Source organism: Gracilinanus agilis, chromosome 3 (genome assembly GCF_016433145.1).
Source record: "Gracilinanus agilis isolate LMUSP501 chromosome 3, AgileGrace, whole genome shotgun sequence".
Classification (NCBI taxonomy): Eukaryota; Metazoa; Chordata; class Mammalia; order Didelphimorphia; family Didelphidae; genus Gracilinanus; species Gracilinanus agilis.
Genome location: NC_058132.1, coordinates 557,888,290 through 557,897,155, shown reverse-complemented (window position 1 = coordinate 557,897,155; position 8,866 = coordinate 557,888,290). Strand labels below are relative to the sequence as shown.

The 8,866-nt window shown below is 39.0% G+C and overlaps 1 pseudogene; it reads left to right on the top strand.

The window, feature by feature from the left end:
* The first annotated feature begins 855 nt into the window (after positions 1-855).
* Positions 856-1,967, top strand: LOC123241844 (annotated as a pseudogene).
* The last annotated feature ends 6,899 nt before the right edge of the window (positions 1,968-8,866 follow it).

Here is an 8,866-nt window from a genome sequence, read left to right as displayed (position 1 = left end):
TGCTACATTTGCTCTACCAATTTCATTCCTCAACTAATAAAAGATTTATTAGTACACCATTTTGGGTCAAAGAGCCTGGACTCCAGAGAAGAATGGTCTCTTGGGACTTCCCTGAACCTGCTTGATCCACTTACCCTGTAATTCTCCCCAATTAGTTATTTAGATTAACGGATAAGAGGTATTAGGAGGGTTTAAAGCAGTTACAGAGTTAAAAAGCTTCAGAAGAGATCCAGTATTGCTCACTCTAGAAAGTGGTTCATATTTTTATAGAGTAGCCAAACCTTTACCCTCTATCCTGATTCCCCATATCTTCTTTCCCATGTACCTTAAGTTTACTTTATTTTCAAATAAATTCCTGTTCAGTAATATTAGTTATAGTGATGAGAGGTTGGAATAGTGATCTTAAGGGGGGAGGTGTCATCAGGTGGTTGAAGGGAAGACCATAACAATCTACTCCATCTTGAGGGAAAACCCATTTGGGGACAGGGACGGGGAGGTTTGACTGGAAATTAGCAGCTTTGAACACTGGACAAAGTCCATTTGGGTCTCAAACGATTCCCAACATCCTCCTCCAACAACTCCACTACAGAATTTCCATTATGGGGAGCCCTAACTCTAATTACACCCTCAAAAGTCTTCCCAGGAACAAGAGACGGGAAGGGGTGAGGCATGGCAGAAGTTGGAGCAGCGAGCCGAGGCTGCGGCAGCGGCAGCAAGAGCAGTAGCAACCACAACCACAGCAGCTGGAGGACCCACAATGCAGGAGACGACAAGGAAGGCAGCAGAGACCCTGACTCCCTCGTGTCTCCCGTCCAGTGAGGTAGAGCGCCCGAGCCCAGGCCCTGCCTCTCAGCCATGAACCTGGCCAGTCAGAGTGGGGAAGCCGGCTCCAGCCAGCTGCTCTTCACCAACTTCAACCAGGACAACACATCCTTAGCTGTTGGGAGTAAATCTGGTTACATATTCTTCTCCCTTTCCTCTGTGGATAAGCTGGAACAGATTTATGAATGTACTGATACAGAAGACGTGTGTATTGTGGAAAGATTGTTTTCAAGTAACCTGGTGGCCATTGTTAGCCTTAAAGCTCCACGAAAGCTAAAAGTCTGCCACTTTAAGAAGGGGACTGAAATATGCAATTATAGCTATTCCAATACAATATTGGCAGTCAAATTGAATAGACAGAGGTTGATAGTATGCCTAGAAGAATGTCTATACATACACAATATTCATGATATGACAATACTGCATACAATCAGGGAAACTCCCACAAACCCTGCAGGTTTGTGTGCACTGTCAATAAACAATGACAATTTTTACTTAGCTTATCCTGGGAGTGCAACAATATTGGAGAAGTACAAGCCTTTGACACCATTAATTTGAGGGCTGCTAATATGATACCAGCTCACCATAGTCCTCTAGCAGCTTTGGCTTTTGATGCAAGTGGTACCTCACTTGCCACAGCTTCTGAGAAGGGAACTGTTATTAGAGTATTTTCCATTCAAGAAGGACAGAAAATCTCTGAGTTCCGGAGAGGAGTGAAGAGGTGTGTAAGCATCTACTCTTTGGTCTTCAGCATGGATGGAATGTTCCTCTCTGCTTCCAGTAACACTGAAACAGTACACATCTTCAAACTTGAGACTGTGAAAGAGAAACCTTAGGAGGAACCCACTACCTGGACTGGTTACTTTGGGAAAGTTCTTATGGTCTCTACCAGCTATTTGCCCTCTCAAGTAACAGAAATGTTTAACCAGGGAAGAGCATCTGCTACTGTCAGACTATCATTCTGAGGTCACAAAAATATCTGTTCACTTGCTACAATTCAGAAGATTCCCCAATTATTAGTAGGAGCTTCTAATGGTTACTTATATATGTAAAACCTGGATCCTCAGGAAGGAGGGGAATGTACCCTGATGAAACAACACAACCTTTTCAAGGAAATAGAGGAGGAAAATTTTTTCCTAGACTGAGACATAATTCCTTCAACATGATCACTTGGAGTGAACCCCACCAGATTTCACTTCTGAGTGGTACATAATTAATGAATGAATTGCTCTTGTTAGTAGGACATAGTGACTGTGCCTAGCTATTGCCAGGCTACACCAATGAGGTAGCTTCCTGAAGTCTGGCTCCTCACTCAGCTGCTGTGCCTCTTAGCAAACTCTACAATGGATTCTGTGGACCTCTCTGGTAATTCTTTGACCTTGAAGTTTACAAGGTCAAAACCTGGTCTTTCATCTCAGATTCCCTCACAATCAGGAAAGAAGACACAACCAAGGGAAGCAGCATCATGAGTTTGTTATAAGACCAGCCATTGGATATATGTACAAGGGCTGACAGGACTCCATCAAAATTTGGAACAGGTTCACCAGACCTCCACACTGATTACTATCAGCAGGCAGATACATTGCACATTCATCATGGACTGAACATTGGCCAGTCTCCTTGAGAGACCATCCTTATCTGACAGGATGCATTTTGAACATATTGTCCTCATCAGGGTACTGGGGAAGTTGTCCTTTTGTTTTCCTAGTGCCATATAGGAAAGCGTCAAATAAATTTTTTAATATATATTTTTTGAGAATCATAGATTAAATTTTTATCTTGATACTGTGAATATCTGTTTTGCTCTGAATGTTTAATAATTACACTGTCGCTCTCCTCCATGTATGTGCTTGCTTCTTCTGTTCAGTTTTGTTCAGTTTTGTAAAAATTTTTTTAACCCATGTCTTCTGTCTTAGAATTGATACTAAGTATTGGTTTCAAGGCAAAAGAGTGGTAAGGGCAGGCACTGGATGTTAACTGACTTGTTTAGGGTCACTCAGCTGGGAATTGACTGAGGCCATATTTGAACTCAGGTCCTCCCATCTCCATGCCTGACTCCACTGAGCCACCTTGTTTGCCTGCATTTGTGTACATTTCAAGAACTTGTTTTATTGATCATTTCTGGACTGGTTCAGGCAGGTATCTTTTCAGAGTTGGAGTTAGCCCCTGTGGCTATCAGCAAACTCTGCTAAAATACTATACTTGATGGGTCTTTTCACCTTTTGAAGCTCACAAGGTCATAACCTTGGACTATTCCATTTTAGATACTTATCTCATTCATGAAGTAGAGTTGAAGCCAACATGCTAGAAATTCAAGAAGCAATACAAACCTGATCAGAAATTTCTCCAAACAGATAATTAATCTGGAAGAATGAGAAACAAAGAACCTAACCATAAAAAGCTTTGCTGGTGGCAAGAATGCCTAAGACACAAATACAAAAAGAAAAAAATGAAAAGATAAGGAAAAGACATTAACAGCTTGCTGCAGGAGGTATAAATCCTTGTCCAAGCATCAAACTCACTGAAAATTAGAATGGACTAAATAGAAGTCAATGATTCCAAAGTCAAAAGACTGGGGAAAAAATGTGAAGTGTCTCATAGCAAAAAACAACTGACTTGGGAAAAAAATATATTGAAGAGAAGAACTTTAATCTTTGGACCATCTGAATACTGAGACCAAAAAAAAAAGCCAAAACAGATCTATTTTAGATATCTTAGAACAGGGGTCTGCAACCTTTTTGGCCGTGAGAACCATAAATACCTGTGGAAGGAGGAAGATGGAGGTGGAAGTCACTGGGATATGGAGTGGGGGCTGAAGGCCCCCCTGGGGAACATCCTGGGGCTCTGCCTAGACTGGCAGGTTTGGAGATGGAGCCAGATATGGCTCGAGCCATACCTTGCTGACTCCTGTCTTAGAACTAGTGTGCAAAGTGGAAAGCACTGGTTACTGATTGGAAGAAACACCAAAATGAAAACTTACAGGAACATCATAGACAACAATCAAAGCTACTAAGTCAGAAGTAATGCAAGCAGCCAGAAAGAATTCAAACACCAAGGGTCCAGTCAAGATTACATGTGATTTTAGCAGCCACTAATGCTTAACACAAGTACATGGACTTAAAGCCAAGAATAACTTAACCAAAACTAAATATAATATTCAGAGGGAAAAAAATGAACCTTGAATGGCAATAGAGGACTTGGGAATTGCTTTGAAACAGTAAGAAAAAGAAAAAGACAATTGTGAATGAATGATAAGGGACAAAACAAGAATAAACTGCCTACATTCAAATACAGGGAGATGATACACAAATGTCCCCTCTTTTATCAGAGGTGATATAAAGTAATTATACACAAGGCCTAGAAGTGGTTCTGTTATATCTTTTTAATCTTTACCTTCCCTCTTGGAGTCAATACTGTGTATTGGCTCCAAGGCAGAAGAGTGGCAAGGGTCAAGGCAATGGGGGGGAGGGGGTCAAGTGACTTGCCCAGGGTCACATGGCTAGGAAGTGTCTAAGGCTAGATTTGAACCTAGGACCTCCTGTCTCTAGGCCTGGCTCTCAATCCACTGAGCTACCCAGCTGCCCCTTCTGTTATGTCTTAATGATCTTAAGAGGAGAATGGAAAGAGAAGAGTAATACAGTGGAAACAAAGGGAAAGGAAGATTAGGGAAAATTATCTCATTAAAGTGGGAAAGCAGATATTTTTACAAAATGAAGGGATAGGGGGAACAGCTGAAGAGTACGGACAAATGCAATTAGGTACAGAAGTATATTTAACAGTGAAGTAGAAGGATAAGGGGAGGGGGAAAATTGATCCTAAAGGATTTACAAACAGCTCTTTTGGAGTTGGCAGAGAATGGGGAATCTGAGAAAATTTCCATAAATTAGAGAATAAACAAGTTATGGTATGTAAATGTAGTAAAGTTTTCTTAAAGTTGTGCTGTAAGAAATAATGTAGGGGATGGTTTCAGAGAATTCTATGATATTCATACACAACATTATCTGTTCAACCATTCCCCCATTGACACACAGTTAATAAATGCTGTGTACCTTTATTTCCATTTCTTAGAACAGAGTTCATGGTAAATATCTTTTAAAGTCTCATGCTCATTGGAAATCACAGTTCAATCATTCCCTCCTCCACCCAAACATTCAATAAAGATTCAATAAAGAATATTTTATTGTGTTTTAAAAAAAAGTCTTCCCAGTAGGAGGGGGAGTGAACAACTTTGGCCGATGAATTCCAGTTAGGTGGGGGTGAAGAGTTCACCCCAAATAACACCATCACCCCCCTCTTTCAGTGTGACAAGCCAAAATTAAATTTAAGAACCAGATGCACACAGAAAAGCCAATTTATTAAACAAAGACCTGAAAAGCAGTCAAAGGGTAGCCATCTTGAATTAGTTTCACCCTGGAGATACAGAAGCCTCATAGGGACAAAAGTCAAAGCAAAAACTTATTTACGGGCAAAAGATACATTGAAACAGACAAGTGCAACATGGAGTGGGTGTTGTGAAGATCACTAGTTGTGTTAGTTAGTAGCTCTTTAATGTTATATTCTTTTTGGGCAGTGATCTATGGGCTGTGGGTGGAAACTATCCCAAATTATATTTTACAGATTATTCACTTTCTAGATACATACAATTGGTTAAAACTGGAATTAGGAAAAGTATTTGCATTTGCTCTAACATTTATGGCTGTTGTGACATCTTTTCTCCAATTTTACTAGGCCTGAAAGAAATTGGTGGAACAATTATTAGGACATATGACAGAGGAAAATGTAAGCCTGGCAACTCTCAAGATCAAGTTAGCTAAAATGATTCAGGTTGAAATAACAAAGATTGGGGAAAAGACAGAGGAACAAGGGAATATATTGAAGCTAATAGAAACAAGAGATACCAATGAGCAGGACATTGATGATAACACTGATACTAATACCACAGCAAATGGGGCAGAAGCATCAGTTTCCATTTTCCCTTTGCAGGATAAATTGATTTTGAAACCAGATCAGAGGATTGTTCATTTACTCCATCCCAGGCTCAGCAATTTGTCAAAGAGACTAGGGAAAATAATAGTCTCACATTGTGGTTGGAAGTGTATGATGATATGGAGTCATCAAATCCCCACAATCACACTTATTTAAAAGGTAGTAGGCAGTATCTCTTGGAAGCAACGGGAAAACATGCAAAAAGCCAAATACCTGGAGGCAGTTTGAGGCACTAAGACAGAAAATAGGAGAATATCCCAGTACCTTTGTAGACAGGGTCTGGAAGCTGGAGAACTGATTCTCAGATTCACTAATTTGGAAGAATAAAATCTGCAACATATCAATAGACAGTTCATCAAAGGGATGAACCAAAATATCCCACTTTCAAGCACAATGTCCTGGGTGGGAAGAATCACCCCTGGAAGAACTGAGGAAGATAGCCAATTATGTACATTCTGGGTCACAGGGAATGGTAGATAAAGATAAACAAAGTGAAAAATCCAAGGATGAGACAAACAGTGAGCTTAGGAAACAAAGGAAGCTAAATATACTATTAAGCAGAAGGAGATAGAGGAAATAAAAAATCCAGCAACTTTGCAGGCTAGGAATAACATAAACAGAACCCAGTATCAATCCAGACAAAACATTGACACAAAGAAATGCTATCTATGTGGGAAAGGAGGCCAATTTCTTAGGAATTGTTATTATAAACAGCAAATTAATTTTAATAATTCAAATAATAAGAGAAGAAGGAACTATATAAATGCTTATACCTATTCCAAATACAACCAGAATAGCTCATATTCAAAGAAAACTGACCAATGCTGTGATCACAAATGTGAGGGATCAAAAAATGCACATAGTAAATCACCAGATTTGACCACAATGGAACTGTACCTATCACAATGAGTTAGACCAAGATTTTTGGGAACACAAGCCAGGACTCTTTATTAGCACTCAAAACCATAGGAAACGAGTACAAAGACAGGAGAGGGACAAAAAGCTAAATAGAAAAAAGTTGACACTTTAAAATAGTGAATGGGGATGGTGGAACAGAGAAGGAAAGCAGTGAAAAGTGGGAAGAAGAGAGGGAATTACTTAAAGATCTGCAAAATATTAGAAATGGCATTTATGGGACAAAAATGACAAAACAGTAGAAAATAATCAAAGTAATACGCAAATAAACATACTTGCATTCACAAAAACATTGGGGAAAAGTACAAGAGATATGATGATGGGAAAAAGCAAAAGCAGAGACATTAATCAATGCACATCAAAAGAAAAAGTAAAAACAAACCTCAAATCTTCAAAACACACAGAAAAAGAATCCACAGACATACAAAATCAAATCTCAGTGATAGAAAATTCACCACAAGAGCACTTATCAACCAAAGAAAATGCTAACCCTAAAGAAGCCAAATCATTTGGATGTTCTCATTAACTTAGAACACAAACAGCTAAGAAAACAGCAAAAGCAAATCAAACTGTTACATATGGGACTGGGAAGGAAAGATTAGAAGGGAGATATTTAGACATGCAAACAAACAATCCCCCCAATTTGAAAGGAAAAGTAATAATGTAAATGAGTTACTGGAAAATCATAGTAACTTCAAAGCTGAATCCAAACTACAAAAAATTTAATCCTGTATAATTTCACAGGATAGATTCTGTACCATGAGTATCAATCCTTTCACCTTACACAGAAATGCAGGCAGAAAGGTCCAAGTTAAAGGAAACTTATGCAGAAGCGGGAGAAAAGGAAAGGAAAAAAGAGAAATAACCCACTTGTAAGCATAGATGTAACAACGAAGGGAAACAAAACTAGCCCAAAACCTTTGTTGTTTACTGATGTGAACAGCAATATGTATCCAGAAGAAACTTTAACTAAATTCAATCCTGCTGATGCAAAAAGCCAAGAAACAGAAGAGCATTACAGTAAAACCTTTAGCCACAGACAAACTTTCCTTGAGTCAAACAAAAAACAAATGATCAAGGAAGAAAAAGAATCTTTTCCTTACCCAGAACTAGAAACAGCAACAAACTCACATGATGCACACACAGTCAAGCAAGACAAAACTTTGCATAAAGCATGGGTTCCACTCAATACTATCGCTGAGGTCAGCAGTCATACAAAAACACAACCAATAATCAATTAAATAAATCACAGGGAAGTGTAATCCAGAGGGGAAGAAAATATTATTAGAGGGAAGCAGATTGCTTTGGATGTAGTACAAGAGAAGGACAGTGATACCATAGAAATGATAAACCCAATGGTTCAAGTCCAACAAGAAAATGAAATAAAAAAAAAAGAACCACACATGATGATTAGGGTGGAAATGAAATATATCCTGCACTAATTGACTCAAGTGCTAACAAGGAGTGTCCTAACAACATCTCCAAAACATAGCAAAATTAGTGACATACCACAAAAGAAGGAAAGGGAAATTGCAGAAACAACTGAACCCATGATCCAAGTCTTTTGTAGAACAGAAAGCAATGAACCACAAATAACAACTGTGCTAGTAGAAAATGACTTAGCAGATATGGACATTGAAGAAATTTTAGCATTAGACACAGAATATGGCAAACCACCACTGATGATCAAAATGGGAGATGAAATCTACTTTGCTTACATAGACTCTGAGAACACTAGTTATTATGAAGAGCAGATGGAAAATCCTTACCTAGGGGAAATTATACCAAATTTACAACAAGAAGGGGAGGAAGCAATGATTCATCACCTCACACACATGGATTCTGAATGGTATAACTTCACACCTAGGGAGGAAGTCTATGAAAAGAAGTCCAACAAAAAGAAACAAAAAAGTTAAGATGGTCTGGGGCACATATGCAAGTATATAGTGCACAAGACAGAATAGGTCTTTGAGGAAGATATGATTGGGCACATTACACAAATGTACAGACAAGAAATCCAACACAAGTATAGAATACTTAAGAAAGGACGAGAGAGAGAGAGAGAGAGAGAGAGAGAGAGAGAGAGAGAGAGAGAGAGAGAGAGAGAGAAAGAGAGAGAGAGAGAGAGAGAGAGAGAGCGAGC